This window comes from Schistocerca piceifrons, chromosome 6, assembly GCF_021461385.2.
Source record: "Schistocerca piceifrons isolate TAMUIC-IGC-003096 chromosome 6, iqSchPice1.1, whole genome shotgun sequence".
Lineage (NCBI taxonomy): Eukaryota > Metazoa > Arthropoda > Insecta > Orthoptera > Acrididae > Schistocerca > Schistocerca piceifrons.
In genome coordinates this window covers 347,402,173-347,418,743 of record NC_060143.1, presented here as the reverse complement: position 1 = coordinate 347,418,743, position 16,571 = coordinate 347,402,173, and the positions used below count along the sequence as shown (strand labels likewise).

The 16,571-nt window shown below is 43.3% G+C and overlaps 1 long non-coding RNA gene across 1 annotated transcript in view; it reads right to left on the bottom strand.

Annotated features, from left to right (window-relative positions):
• Window positions 1-231: 231 nt before the first annotated feature.
• LOC124802985 overlaps window positions 232-16,571 on the bottom strand; it is a 548,870-nt gene continuing 532,530 nt past the window's right edge. The window contains exon 3 of the long non-coding RNA XR_007017177.1: window positions 232-339. This is a non-coding gene — a long non-coding RNA (uncharacterized LOC124802985). The remainder of the gene's footprint in view (window positions 340-16,571) is intronic.

Here is a 16,571-nt window from a genome sequence, read left to right as displayed (position 1 = left end):
ATATACATAAGGCACTTAAGAAACTTTGGATCGATTTTCCCGGGATTTTCCGGGTAGTGCGTCCTAATATTTTAACCACGTGAGGTGTTAGGAGTCCTCTTTCACCACACAAAATTTCGGACAAAACCCCGACCCCACGCTCGTGCCGTCCTCCTTGTCAGTGTTTTGACACTCGCTGGAAGACAGAGAGTAGAATGCGCAGCTGGCGTTGGGCCGACACGCTGTACTCACCTGTGGTGACGGAGCGGTGCGCCCGCAGGAAGCCGGTCCCCCTGTTGAGCGTCTTGAGTGGCGTCTGGCTGCGAGACGGCATGCGCACCGTCGTGGCCGCCATACTTGCTAAAAGAAAAACAAAGAAGCAACAAGTAGTGTCCACGTGTAGCTTAGCTAGCAAAGCACTGACGTATAAGCGGCACTGCGGCAAAACCAACGCTAAAGTCAGTGGTGAAAATACCCTCTGCGACGTTGTAGGCTCATATTGAGATGCTACATAGAAAATGGTAGAAACAGCGGCAATGGTATGGCGTGGTAATAATTAAAGTACTACTCACTGAAGTCCAGTGTGGGCTGTAATTATGGTATGGCAGCGAAACTCGGTAGATGTTCTGGTGCATTAATGCTGAACCGATTTACGCCGGAAAAAAAATTACTTCTAGTTTTGGGCCCCAGGTGCAAATGTGGCGCTGAGAATGCAAGAAAGACTTTTAGGAAAATGTCAATATGTAACGGATTAGGAACGGGACGTGGGCAGAAAAGACCAACGTGAGAAAAGCATAATGTTCATTTTACACTACTGGCCATCAAAATTGCTACACCAAGAAGAAATACAGATGATAAACGCGTATTCATTGAACAAATATATTATACTAGAACTGACATGTGATTACATTTTCACGCAATTTGGGTGAACAGACCCTGAAAAATCAGTACCCAGAACAATCACCTCTGGCAATAATAACGGCCTTGATACGCCTGGGCATTGAGTCAGACAGAGCTTGGATGGCGTTGTGTACAGGTACAGCTGCCCATGCAGCTTCAACACGATACCACAGTTCATCAAGAGTAGTGACTGGCGTATTGTGACGAGCCAGTTGCTCGGCCACCATTGACCAGACGTATTCAATTGGTGAGAGATCTGGAGAATGTGCTGGCCAGGGGAGCAGTCGAACATTTTCTGTATCCAGAAAGGCCCGTACAGGACCTGCAACGTGCGGTCGTGCATTATCGTGCTGAAGTGTAGGGTTTCGCAGGGATCGAATGAAGGACAGAGCCACGGGTCGTAACACATCTGAAATGTAACGTCCGCTGTTCAAATTGCCGTCAGTACTAGCAAGAGGTGACCGAGACGTTTAACCAATCGCACCCCATACCATCACGCCGGGTGATACGCCATTATGGCGATGACGAATACACGCTTCCAACGTGCGTTCACCGTGATGTCGCCAAATACGAGTGCGACCATCATGATGCTGTAAACAGAACCTGGATTCATCCGAAAAAATGACGTTTTGCCATTCGTGCACCCAGGTTCGTCGTTGAGTACACCATCGCAGGCGCTCGTGTCTGTGATGCAGCATCAAGGGTAACCGCAGCCATGGTCTCCGAGCTGATAGTCCATGCCGCTGCAAACGTCGTCGAACTATTTGTGCAGATGGTTGTTGTCTTGCAAACGTCTCCATCTGTTGACTCAGGGATCGAGATGTGGCTGCACGATCCGTTACAGCCATGCGGATGAGATGCCTGTCATCTCGACTGCCGTTGGGGTCAAGCACGGCGTTCCGTATTATCCTCCCGAACTCACCAATTCCATATTCTGCTAACAGTCATTGGATCTCGACCAACGCGAGCAGCAATGTCGCGGTACTATAAACCGCAATCGCGATAGGCTACAATCCGACCTTTATCAAAGTCGGAAACGTGATGGTACGCATTTCCCCTCCTTACACGAGGCATCACAACAACGTTTCACCAGGCACGCCGGTCACCTGCTGTTTGTGTATGAGAAATCGGTTGGAAACTTTCCTCATGTCAGCACGTTGTAAGTGTTGCCACCGGCGTCAACTTTGTGTGAATGCTCTGAAATCCTAATCATTTGTATATCACAGCATCTTCTTCCTGTCGGTTAAATTTCGCGTCTGTAGCACGTCGTCTTCGTGTGTAGCAATTTTAATAGCCAGTAGTGTATTATTAGTGATTTGCTCAACATGACCACTGGAGAAGTCGACGAGATTCCGTACAGTACCACATTTGAACCTGGTGGCCAATATCAGAGCTAGGCTTTTTCCAGAGTAAAATCGTTCCGCATTAGCGCAATAGCGCATTCACCAAGTTTCACTGCCACACGATACTTACAGGCCACAATGGACCTGTACAAGTAATTCCACCTTAATTTTAACCACCGCCGGCCGGAGTGGCTGAGCGGTTCTAGGCGCTACAGTCTGGAACCGCGCGCCCACTACGTTCGCAGGTTCGAATCCTGCCTCGGGGATGGTTGTGTGTGATGTTCTTAGGTTAGTTAGGTATAAGTAGTTCTACGTTCTAGGGGACTGATGATCTCAGCAGTTAAGTCCCATAGTGCTCAGAGCCATTTGAACCATTTTAACCACCCGGTAGTTCGCTAGTCGGCCAGCGAGTATGCTGCTCCTGCCTCGTACATAACCGCTCGTGCTGAGAGAGTTAACGTCGCACTTTTAAGAGATATTGAGACCCATCAATGGCTGTCTCAAACCTAACCTGTCCGAACGCTACCCTATATGTTATTCAACCGGCTGCCCAAAGGCTAAAATCAAGAACTCCTGAAAACTTTTTCAAACTCAATAATTAATATCGGTAGTCACATATGTAATGCATCATTAGAACTAACAACTTTTCCAGACACATAAAAATATCTACACGTTAACAGCGAACACCATCCGTTACAGGAACGTTCTTTTCTGAGGCCCTTGTAGGATCGAGCGGAAGCTGTCTCATACGCTGAAGGCCTGCCGAAGAAACTGAGCGACTTACGGAAAGTATTCAATGAAAACGGCTACCAGGTATCACAAGTCATCTTTCCGAAAACATGTAAGCAAACGGATCCCGAGAAGTACTAGGAAAAGCTAGAATTTTTGTCGTTCTGTGGCTCAGTAAATTGGAAATTTGTGGTAAGGACTATGGGACCAACCTGCTGAGGTCATCGGTCACTAGATGCACTACTTAATCTAACTTAAACTAACGTAAGCTAAGGACAACATACACACCCATACCCGAGGGAGGACTCGAACATCCGACGGGGGGGGGGGGGGGGGGTGTGTGTACCGCGCTAACCGTGACATGACGCCCTAGACCGAACGGGTACCACGCGCGGCGTGCCTCAGAAACAGGAAAGATTGGCCGGCTATTAAAGAGGCATAAAATCAACTCGGTATTCATGACATGAGCAAAACTTCGACAGCTTATGATGCCTGTGAAAGACGATATAGGCCTTAGGACGCCAGAGTATGTAAAATATCGTGTAGGTGTGAACAGTTTTATGACGGACTGTGCGTAGAACACGGGCGATTTTTTCACCTTCGGCACCCTGAGAAATCGGCGATAGAAAACCAAGCTCTAGAAAACGGACATCATATATCATTCGACGAGACATCTGTTATTATAGAGACTAATAGTTTTTGGGATAGCGTAATAAAAAGAGCGATCTAGATGACAATTTGTCACAACACCCTCAATAAAGGCGGCGGCCTGCAGCTGAGCGCGGCATGGTACCAGACCACCGTTAGGTTGAGGCAGGCGCGGCGGAAAACAGAGAGTCTTATATGGTGCTGGAGCGAGCACCAGTAACGTCACAGAAGGCAGCGCGGCTAGGTAAGGACGATAGCAGCAACCAGAAGAGAGTCACCACTTGACAACGGTCGAGGAATACTCGCCCAAAACCCCGTAGATTTCAGACCACTTGACGCGGCTGGAAGCTCAAGAGAATTGTAGCAGTAGACATCGCCGCGAAACCATGCATTCGTATATGAGACAAAAATATGCCACTGTTAGATCTCTTTATAAGAAGTGCACAGTTCGTGGTCTAGTGGCTAACATTGCTGCCTCTGGATCACGGGGTCCCGAGTTCTATTCCCGGCCGGGTTAGGGATTTTCTCTGGCCGAGTACTGGGTGTTTGTGTTGTTCTCATCATATCATCATCATCATTCCTGACAGTGGCTACACTGGATTGCGTAAAAGAAATGTAATGTATAAAAATTGGGACTTTGCACGGGTCCCGATGACCGCGCAGTTGAGCGCCCCACAAATCAAACATCATCATCATCTTTATAAGAAGGGTGACAAGAAAGGCTCAAATCAGGGCTTAACAACTTTCTGATTTTGAGCGTAAGCACTCGCGCCTGCTCATGTTCGCAAGCAGAACACTTGCGGCGTGGTGGGGAGTATGGAAACTGTGAAATTGGTGCAAGGACTCTTACCATTTTACACAAAAACGGTGGTTTCGCAAAATACTTACAAGGGGGACGTGACGTTGGGATCACAGATTTACTTCAAACTTTGTACGTCTTTAGTAGGCCATTAAAACAACATAATGTGAAGTAGTAAGGTGCACTACACTGGCAATTCCGAGGAAATCGCGTCTGTTATGTTCCTTATGTATATGTGAGTAGGTGATGAACGTACGAGTCGGTGGTGAACAGATGGTTAACGTTCGAACTCCGTAAGGAGAACATGTATGAGAAGATGGTTCGACTCCCACTCAAACAATTTTTAATTTATATTTTTTTCATCACTGGTCAGATTATTTAATTTATATGGCATTTGAGAGGTAATATAATTAAAAAAATTCACGTGCATTTGCATGAAGTTTTAGCGAATTTCATGTTATTTGTCTACTGATTATTTTTAATTAAATTTTAAGGCACCCGGAACTACTTTGCACCTCCACGCTTCGAGCTACAGACACAGAGGCAGGCTGCATTTGGCAGTTAACCTGCGTAGGGGTGCTCGAATAGTGTAGGTGCAAATTTTTTGACTATCACAGGATTTACGCTTCGACTCCAAAAATGACGGTGACTTGCTGTTACTTGACCACTGCAGATAATGAATGACATGACGATTTCGAACTGTTGTCTCGTCCACGACCCTCTTGCAACGCGCGAATTCTAACTACTTGGCCACACAGACTTCTTACAGAAGGCATTTTAGCACACGTACATCATTTACACGGTAGTTGAGCTTCTCTTGATATTTACTCGGAATTGCCAGGATAGTGCACCTTACTACTTGCACATCATGTTGTATTAATGGCCTACAGAAGGTTTACAAAGTTTGAAGTAAATCCCTATTCTCAACGTCGTGGTCTCCCCTTGTTAGTGCATCGTAAGGAGCTGAATACTTTCAGGAAGGTACTAAACGCCATACCACCCCGAAAAATAATGAAACGAAAATACGAAGTACTTGAGTCTGTACCGGAGGTCTTAGAACTTAACAGGAAGCTCTCTGAAGACGAAGAAAAACCATGCGAGTGTGCCGTTAGGCTGAGCTACAAAACTGCATTATTTTTAACGAAGTGCTTGCGCTGTTTCACAGATGGAAATATAATAAAAGAATACGTGGCAGTTGCACCTGAATATTCATGTCCACTTCAAGAAAAACAATTGAAAGTGCAACAAATTTGGAAAATTTGTGGTAAGGTCTTATGGGATCAAACTGCTGAGGCCATCGGTCCCTAAGCTTACACGCTATGTAAACTAACTTCCGTTAAGGACGACACACACACCCATGCCCGAGGGAGGACTCGAACCTCAGACGGGGGGAGCCGCGCGGACCGTGACAAGATGCCCTAGACCGCGCGGCTTGAAAGTGCAGTTATCGCAGGCTTACAGCTGTGTCATTGGTAGCAGCCTTGAAGAAAATATGGAAAATACAGCTTTCTTACTGAATTTATGAGTTTGTGTGTCGACAGGAGGAGCACAACTCACGTTGGGGAAAAAATCCGGATCCGTAGAACAACTAAAAGGGAAAATCAGTTTGCGCTGATCTGCGACTTGATGTAACCGATCTATAAATCGACAAGGACTATAAAGACTCTACATTTCTCCTAGCATTTCCCTCAATATCGATTTCCTCATTTACACAAGCTCCACATGGTTCCCCACCTATTTCTCAATGACGATGGAGGGTGTATAGTACCCGCTGCTTGCAGCACTGCGCGGAGCACGTTTCCTGTAACGAACTGGCTTAAATAATTATCGTTTAATTTCCTTACTCAAGTTTTTTCCAAAATATTTGAAAAACTCATGTTGTCAAGAGCAGTTTCATATTTAAGTAGGAACAATTTACTTAGCGCATCACAGTTTGAATTCCAGAAGAGTTGCTTGACCAAGAATCATATTTATAGATTCACTCACCGAAGATTAATACATTTAAATAATAAAATATGACCAGCTGCTATTTTTTGTGATCTGTCCAAGGTGTTTGTGTAGCCCAGTAAGCCAGCCATAGAAGAGCAATCTATCTTTACAAAATGTTATGTGGACCTCTCTCCCACGAAAATCATGGTCTTGACGAGAGCCTTCTGAGATGCACTTATTTAGGAACTTTTGGAAATGCATTTGGCGGAAAATCTTATTAATGTTGATAGTCGCTTTCAACTTGATACGGCGCGAGACTTAGTTCCTTCTTCAATAGCTTCAGAAAGACAAAAATCATTACAGCTAATAACACATCTAGCGACAATTGATTTTATTATTTTGACCACTGAATTTAAACTCGGCGGTCCCACAATTCGTTCGAGGGCGTGCACGGAATATCACAGTTGCGCATGCACCTGCTCCCCTCAGATGCAACAATATTCCACAGACGATGCTAACTCAACAGTGGGCGGTCATGCAGCGCTACCCACTTGCGTGAGCCATCGCATCAATTTTTCGTATTACATCAGCGACGTGCACCAGCAAACGCCAGAGTGAAACTCACCTGAAGACGAATGTGTGATTGCCAGCTGAAATATCGCTGCACGATGTCTGTGTCAAAAATTGGTTCAAATGGCTCTGAGCACTATGGGACTTAACAGCTCAGGTCATCAGTCCCCTAGAACTTAGAACTACTTAAACCTAACTAACCTAAGGACATCCCACACATCCATGCCCGAGGCAGGATTCGAACCTGCGACCGTAGTGGTCGCGCGATTCCAGATTGAAGCGCCTAGAACCGCTCGGTCACTCCGGTTGGTGATGTCTATGTCATCGAACTGCAAACTCCAAACCTCACAGAAAACTCATTACGCCAGGAAAGTATCAATAATAACAGTAAATAAAATTATTTTCTTGCCTATACTTTCACAGAAGGAACTAGTCAGAACCATGAAGCCATGTAAGTACGACACTTAAATTGGAAGACAGCACCAAATTTACTCAAACTAAAGGTCAAATCAGACGGCCAGTGGTCTCATTGATACGAGATATATTAAGCGCATCTGGCATGCTATTGGAAAGAAAATTTGCACAGAAATTGCGCTGGTCAGCTGCCAAGTCGTAGAAAGTAACGATCTGGCTAGGTGCCGAGGCAATATCTTAAGAATACCATAGCATCAGAAGCGGCAGCTGCAAAAAACCGATACTTAGCTTGATGTAAGACACGTGAATTTTCATGAAAGCTGCTTTGCATTCTACAGCTAGTCTTAATGCTTAGCATTTACCCCTGGGTGTTTAAAAACACGTAAAGATGGCACTGGCGCGAGCTAATTTGCAAATTACGCCTTAGCTTTAATCTGTAGCAGAAACAAGATTTCCTTAATTCAGCATTATGCGATTTTTTAGCTGGTTTGTAAGCCCGAATGTACCTCTCCCTTCATATACTTTAAAACGTAAATACTCATACTGTGACACACTTCAAATATTGGCTAGTTTGAGTTTTTGTAGTGCAAACCATCGATAGAATTATATGAACTGTCAAAAAAAGACTAATACCCAACAGTTACGCTATCTACAATCTGAGGATGATGTGATTCGACTATCTGTTATATGAATTCGTAAAAGCCTTAATCCATATTTGTCTTCACAATAAAAAATCATTGATTCTTTTTGTAAAATAGAAAGCTGATTTAAATCATAGGTATCATTGCAATTTATGAAAAATGTTTTTCATCCTTTTGTAGATGTTCTTTTATCTTACTTTTGTTCTGAGCAGCTACTCTTGACGTTTATGCTTTGTGCCTCCTGATAACTCTGAAATTATGACCTTTAATACGAAGATTTGTAAGGGGTCCGCATCCCCTTACGTAAAGATAAATGTAGTTTTGCCTCATACAGGTCGAGGTATTAAGATTTTTGAGACCTGAAGATTACACCAAAGTCTGTCGAAAGCGGTTGTCTTTAATAAAGAAATATTCTATGCGAGCTAGGCTGCTGAATGTTTTCCAAGCAAATGAAACAGCAAGCAAACTGTATAGAATTGTAGCTAAACAACAGCTGATGGGTATTGTCAATAGGAGGATGTGTATAGTGGCTCATAATTGTCAAATTTGGTCTATGCAAACAATACTGTGATACAGACAGAAGTGGTGTTGTGATGTTATGAAATTGCAAATAATACTGAGATATAGAGAGAAATGGTGTTATGAAGTTTATCAGGTTTATAATGTGTGCAGCGTTAAAAAAATTATATTTGTGGGGATCCACAGCCTCCAGATGCTTAATAAATGTAAACATGGTCAGTAGTAGGCTTTAATGCGATTTTTATTTAATCGTGCGATTAGCTAATTTCGACTACTTGTCATTGTCAAGCACCTGTAAAACCAACATGAAAAAGGACTACATTATCTACATACGCGCCGTGTATAAATAACAGTTCACAAACGTCACATAAAGATAAAACATTACTTCACAAATTTCTCAATGTAGAGAGTTAATGGAGAGTTGAGGAGTTTATGTGCAGAGATTAATGAAAGTGACTAATGGATGACGAAGGAATATGTATTTGAGATGTTGAGTTGAGGTAGGTAGGTGTGTATCGGTTCATGGAAGTTTATATAGGGTGTAAGACGTATGGTGTACGAATCATGTCTGAAGCATGACGCCTGAAAGTCGTTTATGTTCACATTTATATCAGTATGTATTTAGAAATTGTAATGATGAAAGAGGTATGTTGCTGATAAATGGTCAATGACTCAGGAAGAGTAGAGAAACAATGATTCAATGATCTAATTAGGTGCCGCGCGGTTTGAGGCGTCCTGTCACGGAATGCGCGGCGCCTCCCGCAGCAGGTTCGAGTCCTCCCTCGGGCAAGGGTGTGTGTGTTGTTCTTAGCATAAGTTAGTTTAAGGAGGAATTCACACACATTTGATCATTTGAACATCTAATAAGCTATCGGAGTTGATAATTTATTTTAACGGATTGAGTGCAGGGGGTACACATGTGGTACACAATGAGAACTGATATTTCAAACTTTGAATCTACATGACAAATGGTATTGACCATCCCATGTGCGACGTTAATAACAACTGCCTAAATTCAGTAAAAATAACCTAGGGCGGACTAAGTAGCCATCTTTTTGGAAACTGGTTCTGAGACAACCTCGTTAGTAATGCTTACGTTTGCTAATATGGTAAGGGGTAAGGCACTGCCAATTATATATTATATGTTGTTTAATATCCTTTTTGTTACTGGTGTGTTAGAGGTAGAGAGTCGCATGTTTCTCCCTCTCCAAGACAGGGAGACACGTGCAACAATCACGCACACTTCCACCGTTCTCTTAAAAGATGCAGTCTGTCACACGCATTTAAATTTCCCTTGGCGTTAGGATTTTGACTGAGTGATCTAACGATAAACAAGTGGAATTTGAAGAGTATTACCGCACATTTCCTTGTTTATGATTGTTTAATACCACGAATAATAAAGACAGACTGACTATCTACAGTTCCCCACAAATAAGAACAACGTGAAAAGACGATAAAAGGAAAAGGAGTGAAGAAGAAGGAAATGAAGCATGAACGAATGATAGAAGAATGGGAAGGAAAGAAAGTTATTGCTTTTTATCTGAAAAAAAAAAGGTTCAAATGGCTCTGAGCACTATGAGACAACATCTGAGGTTATCAGTCCCCTAGAACTCAGAACTACTTAAACCTAACTAACCTAAGGACATCACACACATCCATGCCCGAGGCAGGATACGAACCTGCGACTGTGGCGATCATGTGGTTCCAGACTGAAGCGCCTAGAACCGCTCGGCTACATCTCATTAATGACAAGGCCATTAGAGTTCAGCCATGGACATGTTTCGGATAATGTCGAGGCAAGAAACGGGACAAGAACTTTCCGAAAAGCCAACACAGCAGTTTTCTTAAGGCATTTAGGAACTGCGCGGATAACTTAATTCTGGTTGATCGCGCGAGAGTGTATTGTCTTAGGAACTGTGTCACTTCGCAGGGTGAGGAAAGGAAAGAAGGCAGAAGGACGAAGAAAGGCAAGAGGAAGAAAGAGGAAGGGATGGAAGTAATAGAAGAAGATTATGGCGATAAATCCTCAAAAACGCATGAATATGTTTATAATACACTCTCGACACTGAATGTAAGTCAGTATTAATTGCAAGTGAATAAAAACCAGCACTTTCCCAAACGTTTGTCATAACTAAAATATTTAAAAATATAATACACCTTGTGCAAAACGCCATGTCGATACAAATATCGCTCACAGATGCTTGTTACATCGCAGTACACAGTAACACATCTGTTTACGTAAGCTGGGCATGTTCTAAACAGTGAAAATTCATTTAAAACGGCGTGTAAGGCACTTAAGATCAAACCGCCACACAGCCGATAGTAAGAATAAGTACGACTCATAAGTATATATAAACTAGAATGTGGTCATAGCAATAAATTTTATATTCGAAAGACAAGACTAGAGCATACTAATTCGCAAGTTAAATCGGTATTTGAACTACGCATGAAGAATACGAAAATAAAATCACAAATATGAAACAAAATATGAAAGTTTTGCCCGAAATACAGAAAACTATATTAAAAAACCTGCATATTTATTGCAATAATGAAAGACTGCCCATCAATGGTTCAAATGGCTCTGAGCACTATGGGACTTAACAGCTGTGGTCATCAGTCCCCTAGAACTTAGAACTACTTAAACCTAACTAACCTAAGGACATCACACACATCCATGCCCGAGGCAGGATTCGAACCTGCGACCGTAGCAGGCGCACGGTTCCGGACTGCGCGCCTAGAACCGCGAGACCACCGCGGCCGGCACTGCCCATCAGAATATTAAATGATCGACTAGAAGCCCTCAAAAAATTTTTTCCAGTATTTTCGATGACATCTTCTATCAAATTACCACTTTGCCAGTTTTATGTTTCTGCAGCAAGCACTGAACATCTTATGACAAGAGGTTGTCTGCTACGTATTCCGTTTATTGTTCATAACATACGAGTTGTTACACATTTTAATAATGGCAGTATATGTACCAGCCACTACATAGACATAGTTATAAACAAATTACGGAGTGGCTAACTCTTGGTACGATTTACTAGATGTGCAGTTTCTTTGTGATGTTACCTGCCATAATCAAGGTCTTGTGTCTTATACGATTTAATCTTCATGTAATACAGTATTAGCGAGATTACTTATCCTAGACCTCAGGATAGGTACAGCATTTTTCTATTATGCTACAAATTCAAGCCGGCCGGTCGCAGGTTCGAATCCTGCCTCGGTTAGGTTTAAGTAGTTCTAAGTTCTAAGGGACTGATGACCTCAGAAATTAAGTCCCATACTGCTCAGAGCCATTTGAACCATAGATTGTGTATTACCCGTTTTTCTCAATAGCTTACCCCTACTTTTCTCAGAATTTGCCCCATTTTATATTGTCGAACGCTTTCTGCAAGTCCCGAAATCCTATGAATGTGTCTCGATTTTTCGTGAGCCTTGCTTCCATTATCAGCTGCAACGTCAGAATTGCCACTATGGTTATTTTACCTATCCTAAAGTGGAATTTATCGTCATCTAACCAATTTGCACAATAATCTTTTCCCGGCCGGAGTGGCCGAGCGGTTCTAGGCGCTACACTCTGGAACCGCGCGACCGCTACGGTCGCAGGTTCGAATCCTGCCTCGGGCATGAATGTGTGTGATGTCCTTAGGTTAGTTAGGTTAAAGTAGTTCTAAGTTCTAGGGGATTGATGACCTGAGAAATTAAGTCCCATAGTGCTCAGAGCCATTTGAACTATAATCTTTCATATTAAAAGTAGAAATACCCTTCTATGGCAAAGATAGTAACCGCACGTCGTATGCAATTACTTGTGAAAGCACCCTGCTCTCGTAGCTACACGTCAAGTCGCGTGAACTCTTCGAGCGCCGACTGACACTTCCCCCTGGCTAGCGGCTTGCTTCACGTTCCCCGGACGCTGTTCCTGTCCGTGTACAGGATGTTATGCTGCGGCCTAAGGAAAACAGCGTTGCTGTGTCGGCATCTCGGTCGTGACGACCTTGATGAAAGTAGGAGGGGGGGGGGGGGGGTCCGGAGCGCAGTCAGAGACGTTCGAAAGGAAACGCGCCGGAAATGTGGGCTTCCTCGCAACATCCCTGACTGCGGCTGGCTACTCCTGCTGCATATCGTGAGGATCCACTCGATCACTAAACTTCCGCGGATCTTGGAATAGCCACGAGTCCGCAGAAGGTGACTTAGGGGCTGTACAGAAGCATTGAGCCTGCGTTTTTCCCGAGACTGCAAGGAAAAGGTAAACCTTTCTCAGATTAAATGATAATTAATTGAAATTCTCAGCTACCGACACGTGTTGATAATATACCTCGATGGGGACAGCTGAAAATTTGTGCCCCTACCGGGACTCGAACCCGTGATCTCCTCCTTACATGACAGATGCTCTATCCATCTGTTCCACCGAGGACACAGATGAATAGCACGACTGGAGGGACTTATCCCTTGCACGTTTCCCGTGAGACCTACATTCCCAACTGTCACAATCTACATACGTAATGTACCTAATAGACATTTGTCCATCCATTCAATACTCGCGCCAACTAAGGTGACGATTCCCGAAAGAGTTCGGGATACCTGTGCGCATTCGCGCAGACGAAAGTCAATGGCCGGATAGCCTTTAACTACATATGAAGATAGTAACTGTTCTCGAAAGAACAGATACCATGATGACCCTCAGCTGCCGACAGGTGTTGATGATATACCTCGATGGGGACAGCTGAAAATGTGTGCCCCGACATCGACTCGAACTTTCTCAGATTACCTTTGTAAATCGACGCGTAGGCGTTTCTCCTATGTGTTCTCTACAAGCCTGGTGTCATCTCTCGCATCAGATACAATAGTGAACTGGAAACGTTCTGAAGGTAGCAAATCTACTTCAAAGATTAGTTTGGGGTGTCGTTACGGAACTTTTATTGCTAAGGACCGTAAGATAACATACAATGACTCAGTTTGTTACAGTTAATTTCGTAGGATACTGAAAATCGAGAGTATGGCTGACACGAAGTTCAGATCAGAAGCACATCCCAACGCCAAGTGACTTACTTGTCTCCCAACAAGGATCGCTAACAAACTTTGTACGACATCGGAAGAATTGGTGCTTTGTCGACAGCGTACACACCATCATTTCTTATTTTAATTAGTATACTAGACGGTGTTATAATAGTAAAGAACCTTTAATGGCTGTTCGACTGCACCTAGCAATAATTATGTTAAAAATGGATTCTAATCTAGACAAAAAAATTTAATGTATGTTTGTTCCAAAACGTGTGTCTCTCTTGACCGATTACTTCGAAATTATGACACAACGTTGTATTGTAAGACAGGCTACAGGCGTGTTTCCGTGTACCTTTAAAAATTATATATTACATGTTTTTTAAAAACAATAGGTACATTAAAACGTTGTGTCAAAGTTTCAAAGCATTCAGGTATAAACTTTCGAAGATTTGCCATTAGGAACATTAATAATTTCTGTATAAGTACAAACGTAGATGTTTGTTTCTCCAAAATCTCAAACCTCCAAAAGTTCTTCACGGGATGCTTTAAAATTTTGACATAGAACTGCATTCGAATACTAACGTGTTTTTATATACCTGCTGCAACGCCATCTGGTATACATTAACAAAACGGGGAAAAGTTATGAAAATGTAAATGTTGGTTTCTTCAAAATCGTTAATCCCTGAAAGTTATTCACCCATTACATGTTGTTAGGAAACAGAAAAGTTGTATTTTTATGGTTTATTGGCTTGCGATTAAAATAATACTACAGAATTTGAATCTGCAACAACAATAAACAAGGCTCAAAGTCAGAGACAAAGGTGAAGAGGGGATAGACGAAGGAGTGCGAGGAAATGGACGTAGAAAACTGGAAGGGGGACATGGACAGAGAGAGGGAGCAGGCAGAGATGGACTAAATAATAATGTCGCGTGAGTAGGGCCTTCCGTCGGGTAGACCGTTCGCCGTGTGCAAGACTTTCGATTTGACGCCACTTCGGCGATTCGTGCGTCGATGGGGATGAAATAATGATGATGAGGACAATACAACACGCAGTCCCTGAGCGGAGAAAATCTCCGACCCAGCCGGTAATCGAACCCAGGCCCTTAGAATTGACATTCTGTCGCGCTGACCAGTCAGCTACCGGAGGCGGACAGGGGATGGACTGAGAGAGGGGGAAAGAGGGACAGAAGGAGACGGGGAGAGAGAGAGAGAGAGAGAGAGTGACCAGAGAGAGGGGTATACTAAAAACGTGTGTTTTCTCTTTCGTTTGTTTCCCATTTAAGCACACTGAGCCATAGCAAAGCGTGGCCGGGTGCAGCTAATAATTAATATTTGGTACAGAAAAAATTGTTGTTTCACACCAAAATATGGGGTGGTCCCCGGGGTCTACAGTAGATAGATTCGCTACCACGCATAGTTCGGTTTCTCACACCACCAGCGTACTTCGAGAACTTATGGCCATACTCACTATCTGCCCGCCGATTGTGGGAATTGCCTCGCGATGCATTGCAGTAGTTCTCTACGTTACCGCTCATGATATCAGCTGATTCAGCCTGCGTATAGCGTTCCAAATATAACGTGAAAAATGGCAAATAAGGTATCTGAAACGCAGAGTGACCTCACAATTGTGTCTTGTTGGAGTCCGGCTCGGCCCGAGCCAGTAGTAATCTTCCCATTCGTTCTTTTTACATGCTACGGATCCTGCTGCATGGCAAATCGCTCGCTCTTCGATAAGCGTTTTAAAAGGGTTACGGCGACCGCGTAGTACGTTGCCGTTGCTAGCCACTGCAGGCGCCGTTGTCCGTACGGGCGAACTGCCGTGTCTGCCTGTACTGGTCTATGCGAGGAAGCGGCATGGCGGAATAATGTGTAATTACTTTAATATGTCAACCACTAAACACCGCCTCCCACCTCTTCCCCCTGCTCCCTCCCATATGCAAAGGAGTTTTATCCCCAGAAGTATGTCTCGCACAGTGGCATAATTTTGCAGATACATTATGCGTTGTAAGTGGATAGTGTCTGCAAAAGGTGTTGTGAATAGAGTCATTAGTACAGAAACAATAAATTAAACCCTTATGCCAGCTGATAAAGCTTACTTGCATGAACACTGAAGATGTAGTAAGTGATTAATTTTTTCTTTCCATTATTTGGTGGGACGTGTCATCCAGAAAAAGTTTGGGAAAGGTTTGAAATTGTGTGTTGAGTTTACTGGACCTCGCTAAGTGCTTTAATTCTCAAATACTAGAGGAATGTAATTTGAGTAATTTGTGCGTGGCGAGTTAAGCTGCCTCAGGGTGACTGACCTGCCCCTACCGCTGAGTTTTATGCACCCACAGCACCTTGAGAAGCCACGCGTGAAATTTTCATTACTGAATCTAGGATGTATATCTGTACCTCTATATAAAGACAAGATGTTGTTTAAAGTTTTTTCCAAAAATCTCGAAAAGTTCTTGACCAATCTACTTGAAATTTTTACACGACACTCTCATTTAGTTTCACACGTACACAGACGATATATGTTTTTAAACAACAACGTGCATGTTTTTTGTTGAAACCGATTACAAAATGTAAATTCTGGGCGGTGAATATGTGCAGTTTCGTTTTCTCTCACGTAGTCACATTTAACTACCATGAAAGGGCAGTTGAATCATTAGACAAATTATTTCTCCCATATATATTCTTTCTCCTTATATACTGTTTTGCTTTCCTCCACACAGTCGATTTCAAAAAAAAAAAAAAATCTTCCAAAATTGCGTAATACTACCCGTTTGTAGATTAAAATAATGCGAAATACTATCACTGAAGCCTCTATCCCCACAGATCCAGCAGCTGGACAGGTCTGTCTGATACCCAGTACACCAGTGATGTCCCCCCTATTTGCTTATTCATTCAAAATGGTTCAAATGGCTGTAAACACTATGGGACTTAACATCTGAGGTCATTAGTCCCCTAGAACGTAGAACTACTTAAACCTAATTAACGTAAGGACATCACACACATTCATGCCCCAGGCAGGATTCGAACCTGCGACCATAGCAGATGCGCGGTTCCGGGCTGAAGCGCCTAGAACCGCTCGGCCACAGTGGCTAGCTGCTTAT